At 44.0% G+C, this 7527-nt stretch overlaps 1 pseudogene; it reads right to left on the bottom strand.

Moving 5' to 3' along the window:
• Window positions 1–5712: 5712 nt before the first annotated feature.
• LOC120055145 lies at window positions 5713–6671 on the bottom strand (annotated as a pseudogene).
• Between the last annotated feature and the right edge of the window lie 856 nt (window positions 6672–7527).

Below are 7527 nucleotides of genomic sequence, written 5' to 3'. Positions count from 1 at the left end.
AAGATCGCTGGTTCAAATACCAAAGCCGACAAGGGGAAAAATCTGCCCTTGAGCAAGGCTCTTAACCCTAATTTGCGCCAGGTGTTCTGTACTACTATGGCTGACCCTTTAAAACAACACAGTTCACTGCACCTATCTGGTGTATGTGACTATACAAATGTTTTTTCAGTTAATTTCAACTTAGCATAATTAGCATTCAGCTCATATGAACATAGCATACATAGCATACTTGAACTAAGCTCACATGAGTTTGTGTCATTTCACACTCTCTGAAAGGGGCTATATATTGTACGAGGACACTGACCTCTGGACAGTCGTTTCAGCCCCTCATTAGCATTTCAGAGATGGGTTTGGGGATCGAGTAGACAATAGGAGGCCGGATGTGGTGGTAGGCCATGTCTGCAGCTGTGATGAGGATGGGAAAAATCACATTTTTTTCAGGAACGAAACAGCCCTTTTTCAGAACCCTGTCTTTCAAAGTTAATTCCTAAAAATCCAAATAACTTCACAGATCTCCATTGTAAAGGGTTTAAAACACTGTTTCCCATGCTTGTTCAATGAACCATAAACAATTAATGAACATGCACCTGTGGAACGGTCGTTAAGACACTAACAGCTTACAGACGGTAGGCAATTAAGGTCACAGTTATGAAAACTTAGGACACTAAAGAGGCCTTTTAACTGACTCTGAAAAACACCAAAAGAAAGATGCCCAGGGTCCCTGCTCATCTGCGTGAACGTGCCTTAGGCATGCTGCAAGAAGGCATGAGGACTGCAGATGTGGCTAGGTCAATAAATGGCAATGTCCGTACTGTGAGAAGCCTAAGACAGCACTACAGGGAGACAGGACGGACAGCTGATTGTCCTCGCAGTGGCAGACCACGTGTAGCAACACCTGCACAGGATCGGTACATCCGAACATCACACCTGCGGGACAGGTACAGAATGGCAACAACTGTCCGAGTTACACCAGGAACGCACAATCCCTCCATCAGTGCTCAGACTGTCTGCAATAGGCTGAGAGAGGCTGGACTGAGGGCTTGTAGGCCTGTTGTAAGGCAGGTCCTCACCAGACATCACAAGCAACAACGTCGCCTATGGACACAAACCCACCGTCGCTGGACCAGACAGGACTGGCAAAAAGTGCTCTTCACTGACGAGTCGCGGTTTTGTCTCACCAGGGGTGATGGTCAGATTCGTGTTTATCGTCGAAGGAATGAGCGTTACACCGAGGCCTGTACTCGTGGTGGAGGGTCCGTCATGGTCTGGGGTGGTGTGTCACAGCATCATCGGACTGAGTTTGTTGTTATTGCAGGCAATCTCAATGCTGCGCGTTACAGGGAAGACATCCTCCTCCCTCATGTGGTAACCTTCCTGCAGGCTCATCCTGACATGACCCTCCAGCATGACAATGCCACCAGCCATACTGCTCGTTCTGTGCGTGATTTCCTGCAAGACAGGAATGTCAGTGTTCTGCCATGGCCAACAAAGAGCCCGGATCTCAATCCCATTGAGCACGTCTGGGACCTGTTGGATCGGAGGGTGAGGGCTATGGCCATTCCCCCCAGAAATGTCCGGTAACTTGCAGGAGCCTTGGTGGAAGATTGGGGTAACATCTCACAGCAAGAACTGGCAAATCTGGTGCAGTCCATGAGGAGGAGATGCACTGAAGTACTTAATGCAGCTGGTGGCCACACCAGATACTGACTTTTGATTTTGACCCCCCTTTGTTCAGGGACACATTATTCCACTTATGTTAGTCACATGTCTGTGGAACTTGTTCAGTTTATGTCTCAGTTGTTGAATCTTGTTATGTTCATACAAATACTTACACATGTTAAGTTTGCTGAAAATAAACGCAGTTGACAGTGAGAGGACGTTTCTTTTTTGCTGAGTTTACATTACATGTTTGGAACAATTCAATATTTACTCATATTGCTTCACATTCTCCCAATACCGTTTCAGATTTGTGTGTTTGTATTCATGCAGGGAATACCAGGTTTCAGGTGGGAAAAGGGAATCTCTCCAGTGAGCAGCTCCCACAGACACAGGGCATAGCTGAACATGTCTGCGTTGACAGTGTAGCGGGTTCACTGAGTGAATGTCTCTGGGGCCATCCATGCCAGGTTCAATTACCAGCACAAACACTCTGGCTACCGAATACAAATTGTTCTTCAGCGAAGGCTTCCCCCAGTGAGCATAACACACACACACACACACACAGCATCTGAGCTGAAAAGCACAGACCTAGCACTATCCCCAATGGTGACACAGCAAATCTAGACCCATTCTGCCTGAGTGCAGTTTCTTCCAGGTCCTAATTCACATTATGTAGTAATTTATAGTATGGTGAATAAGGAAGTTGGACAAACCCCAGGCTGCTTGGTCATATTGTCCACAACCTCAGGTGACAGGAACCTGGATTCTGAAGAGGGAACAAAAGGGTTCATGATCTTGATAATGATGTTAGTGATGTCAATGACTAATTAACTACAGGAAATAGCTATTTTACTGTAATCTGTCTTCATTATACTGTAAAGGTTTGTTGTAACTGCTTACCTCCAAAGTTGGCCACCACGTCATGTCCATTCTCATTGAGTAGAATGTTGTGACTAGAAATGGCAAATATCATCATAAGTAGAATAACTCACAACAGTTCATTTCATAGTCACAATTCAACCTTACTACCAATGCTACTAAATCTGACACACACCCCTCCCCCCTACACACACACAGTGACCCCCACCCTCCACATTTACTTGTTGTGGTCCCTGTGGATGATGGGCTGGCTAAGGTTGTGCAGGTACTCCATGCCCTTGGCCAAGTCAATGGCGATGATGAGCTTGGTCGATGATCCTGTCCATTGACACATCATTACACATCATTAGAGGAGCAACAGCGACACTTAGCAACGCAGATCGATGCTCCCTGGCCCTGCCAATCAACTGATACCACTTTACACAGCAGTAGATCAATGAGCCAGCTCATAGACTGTTAGACTTCATCTAGACGCAGAGTAACACTTAGTATAGATCAATGATGGGAAAGACTGATGTAGAGACAGTACCAAGAAATGAGACTTGAAACAGTTACTATGGAGACAGACAGTATTCATCGTAGATTTATAATGCATAGCCTACCTTTATCATGATACACACGTTTCCAGCTGGGCACTGTGAATTACTTTGTTCTTCATTGCTAGCACCATTTGTGGTACAGGTATCCCTTATTTTAAGGTATACATATTAGCAACTAATGTGTAATTTATAAGTGTGTATATAAGTAGCTAATGAGGCCTTTCTTATGTCTTATTAGGCTTTAATTAAGTATTTCCTTATTCAAACATTATAAGTAATGTATTACTGGCCAATCCTTAATAAAATAATAACATACTAATATTTAACGAAGAGCCAGTTACACAAACATACTCTTTAAATTGTTATATAGTTCTGTTGTGATACAGTTTGATATTGTATGTAAGAGGAAGGAAAAATGGCAGGGTCGGATTAACAAATTGTCTGGGTCCTTGTTTTTTTTTATAGGTACACTACCCCCCCCCCCCTTTTCTGTAAAAAATCGTGCACCAAGATGCAATTGGATGCGTGGTAAATTTACTGTTGAAGAAAAAGCCTCTTTATAATAAAGCCATAATAATGATTGCCATGTGGCATAGGCTACAGTTGAGCAGAGGCGTTTTAGGATTTCCACAAGTCTTTTTTTGTTGCTGCCGGGTCCGAAAAAAAATCTGCTTTTTAAAAACGCATTTCATGCAATTCTTCGTTATTTTACATGACAGAAGACATTAGCTGAATCTTGTTTAATACCACACAAATGAACGAAATGAGTGGCTGCTCTGATACTGACAAACCGAGATCAAGCTGGTCTTGAATTCAAACAAACAATAGCACAGGCCAATGAAGCGACACACAGATTGTACAATATTAAGAGGCAATAGATGTACTGTATATATACAGTACCAGTCAAAAGTTTAGACACACCTACTCATTCAAGGGTTTTTTCATTATTTGTACTATTTTCTACATTGTAGAATAGTAGTGAAGATATCAAAACTATGAAATAACACATATGGAATCATGCAGTAACTAATAAAGTAGCCACCCTTTGCCTTAATGACAGCTTTGCACTCTCTTGGCATTCTCCCAGCCAGCTTCTCCTAGAATGCTTTATCAACAGTCTTGAAGGAGTTCCCACATATGCTGAGCACTTGTTGGCTGCTTTTCCTTCACTCTACGGTCCAACTCATCCCAAACCATCTCAATTGGGTTGAGGTCGGGTGATTGTGGAGGCCAGGTCATCTGATGCAGTACTCCATCACTCTCCTTCTTGGTCAAATAGCCCTAACACAGCCTGGAGTTGTGTTGGGTCATTGTCCTGTAGAAAAACAAATGATAGTGCCACTAAGCGCAAACCAGATGGGATGTCGTATCGCTACAGAATTCTGTGGTAGCCATGCTGGTTAAGTGTGCCTTGAATTCTAAATAAATCACAGACAGTGTCACCAGCAAAGCACCCCCACACCATCCCACCTCCTCCTCCATGCCTCATCATCCGTTCACCTACTCTGCGTCTCACAAAGACACGGTGGTTGGAACCAAAAATCTTAAATTTGGACTCATCAGACCAAAGGACAGATTTCCACCGGTCTAATGTCCATTGCTTGTTTTTCTTGGCCCAATCAAGTCTCTTATTATTGGTGTCCTTTAGTAGTGGTTTCTTTGCAGCATTTCGACCATGAAGGCCTGATTCACGCAGTCTCCTCTGAACAGTTGATGTTGAGATGTGTCTGTTACTTGAACTCTGTGAAGTATTTATTTGGGCTGCCATTTCTGAGGCTGGTAACTCTAATGAACGTATCCTCTGCAGCAGAGGTAACTGAGTTTTCCTATCCAGTGGCAGTCTTCACGAGAGCCAGTTTCATCATAGCGCCTGATGGTTTTTGCAACTGCACTTAAAGAAACTTTCAAAGTTCTTGAAATGTTCCGTATTAAGTGACCTTCATGTCTTAAAGTAATGATGGACTGTCGTTTTTCTTTGCTTATTTGAGCTGTTCTTGCCATAATATGGACTTGGTCTTTTACTATCTTCTGTATAATGCCCAAACTTTGTCACAACTCAACTGATTGGCTCAAACACATTAAAGAAGGAAAGAAATTCCACAGATTAACTTTTAACAAGGCACACTTGTTAATTGAAATGCATTCCAGGTGACTACCTCATGAAGCTGGTTGAGAGAATGCCAAGAGTGTGCAAAGCTGTCATCAAGGAAAAGGGTGGCTACTTTGAAGAATCTCAAATATAAAATATATTTTGATTTGTTTAACACTTTTTGGTTACTACATGATTCCATATGTGTTATTTCAAAGTTTTGATGTCATCACTATTATTCTACAATGTAGAAAATAGTAAAACAAAAAACAACCCTTGAATGAGTATATGTGTCCAAACTTTTGACTGGCACTGTATACAGTACATATTTCCTTTATTATTATTATATATATTTTTTACTGTATTTTTTTCTGCCTCTTCAGCCCCGTACAAGCCTAGACACAAGTGCTTCAGCCCTGGTAAGACCCTGCATTAATCCGGCCCTGAATAATGCTGTTGATAATCGTGCATCTGTGTGTTGTGTTACTATCTGGGGCCTGGTTCAGGAGGAGTCTGTTTGGTCCACTTGCGGTCCTTAAAGGTAGGCTACAGGTCCGGGTCCTGGGGCCAGTCCAGGTAGGTTCTAGTCTTGACCAGCCTAGCCAGGCAGTCTTGGGTAGACAGCTGCCTAGGGGGGGATGTCCTACAGGAAGACCAGGATGAGAATGTCCCTGTGCTCCACCAGCAGACACAGGGTGGCCAGTCACAGCTCCAGGGACAGGGAGCACCAGTTACTGTGCAGGTAGTGATGACTCACCACACACAGGGTGTGGTGGCTGCTGTAGTGGCTGTCTGTGATGTTGTTCACAATGTCCTTCCCCAGCTGGAAGTCCCTGCTATGCAGATAGAGACGCAGGAAGGGAGGCCCCCCCTGCTCCAGGCAGCAGCTGTTCCACCACCCAGCGTTCGTCTCTCCCACTTTGTAAAACACAAAGGCATCGTAGGGGTGGTGCCCTCTGGTGTTGGGCCTCTGTACTGCCTACTCCAGCCAGCCACAGGCAATGTGGCCCAGGACCAACATAGTCCCCAAGCCAGCTGATGGAGCAGGACCACCAGCTAAAAGAGAAGCAACCCCCCATTAAGCCAAAAGATGACCTGGACATTTTTCTGTTCTCTGGCCCAGTTGTCCAGCCAGGCGTTATGACAGTAGTGGTATAGGCGAGGACCGAAGAAGTCCATGCACACTACCGCAGGCTGGTCAGGGGCTCTGGGAAAACCTCAAACATGCTAAACTCCTCTCGGGATTGAACTTGAATCACACTGAGGGAGTGCAGGTCTCTGCTCAGCTCCTCCTCCAAAGTGAGGATCCTACATTCAATCAGACAGAGGCTCTCCAGCCTGGTCAAGTTATGGAACATGATGCCCAGCACTAGCTGCACACTGAGATCCACTTCTATTATCTTGAGATACCTCAGCTGCAAAAGCCTGTTCAGGTTATTCATGTCCACAGTTTGTTCTCTCAGAAACTCTGGTGTGAGAACCAACTCAAACTCTAATTCCTGCATGGTGTCATGATGTTGCCTGCTTGGGTATTGCAAACCCCATCCCCCTCTCCCTGCCTCTCCCTTTCCACCACAACCCATGCGGTGATCACAGAGACGTCGTAAATTCCTGAGAATCTCCTCATGGCCAAACAGTATTAAGAGAGAGGGTAAACTTTCAGGACAAAGGAATTTTCTCCCACCTCACAGAACTTGAGGTACGAACATATTTCATGTTCCTGCAAAAGTATAAAAGATCGGTGAGGAGTCCAGCTATTAACATGCCCATTGGCCACCACGTGGGAAACTCATGAGAGACTGTGGGACTACATTACCATACCGCTGTTTATATAATAACCTCAGATATGAGGTTTACATCTGTTTGTTGTATAAAATGAATGAGTGAGTATGATACTGTTTGTATAATTGTGTAATATGATTTTGGACTGTTTAATTAAGAAAAATACAAATCCCTTTTTTTATTTGAACTAAACCCGAGGACCCGCCCCTGAGCCAGTTGCGTCAGACATCCAAGGACAGCCCCTTCCTGCTATCTGAATAAAAGTCGACTCTGAGAAATTACCATTAGACCATGTTTTATCTCCATGGGGAGAACGAAGGTTAAGGTAATATTGCTGAATCTTTAACCATACCACGTGGTTAAACTCTTATACGAATAAGAACAAGTTTTGATATTGACTACTAGTCTGCAGCTAGGAATTCGGTATCATTGAACGCGAAGAAAGACAACCGCCGAAACAATCATTCTATAACGAATGTCACTCTGAACTATCCACAATAGCCAAGACAGAGACCTGCGAATCTCCAACAGAAACAAACTTCTCTCCAACGATCAAGACGACACACACCGAGCGTAAAT

The sequence above is a fragment of the Salvelinus namaycush genome, chromosome 10 (assembly GCF_016432855.1).
Source record: "Salvelinus namaycush isolate Seneca chromosome 10, SaNama_1.0, whole genome shotgun sequence".
Lineage (NCBI taxonomy): Eukaryota > Metazoa > Chordata > Actinopteri > Salmoniformes > Salmonidae > Salvelinus > Salvelinus namaycush.
This window is presented reverse-complemented; position numbering and strand designations above follow the sequence as displayed.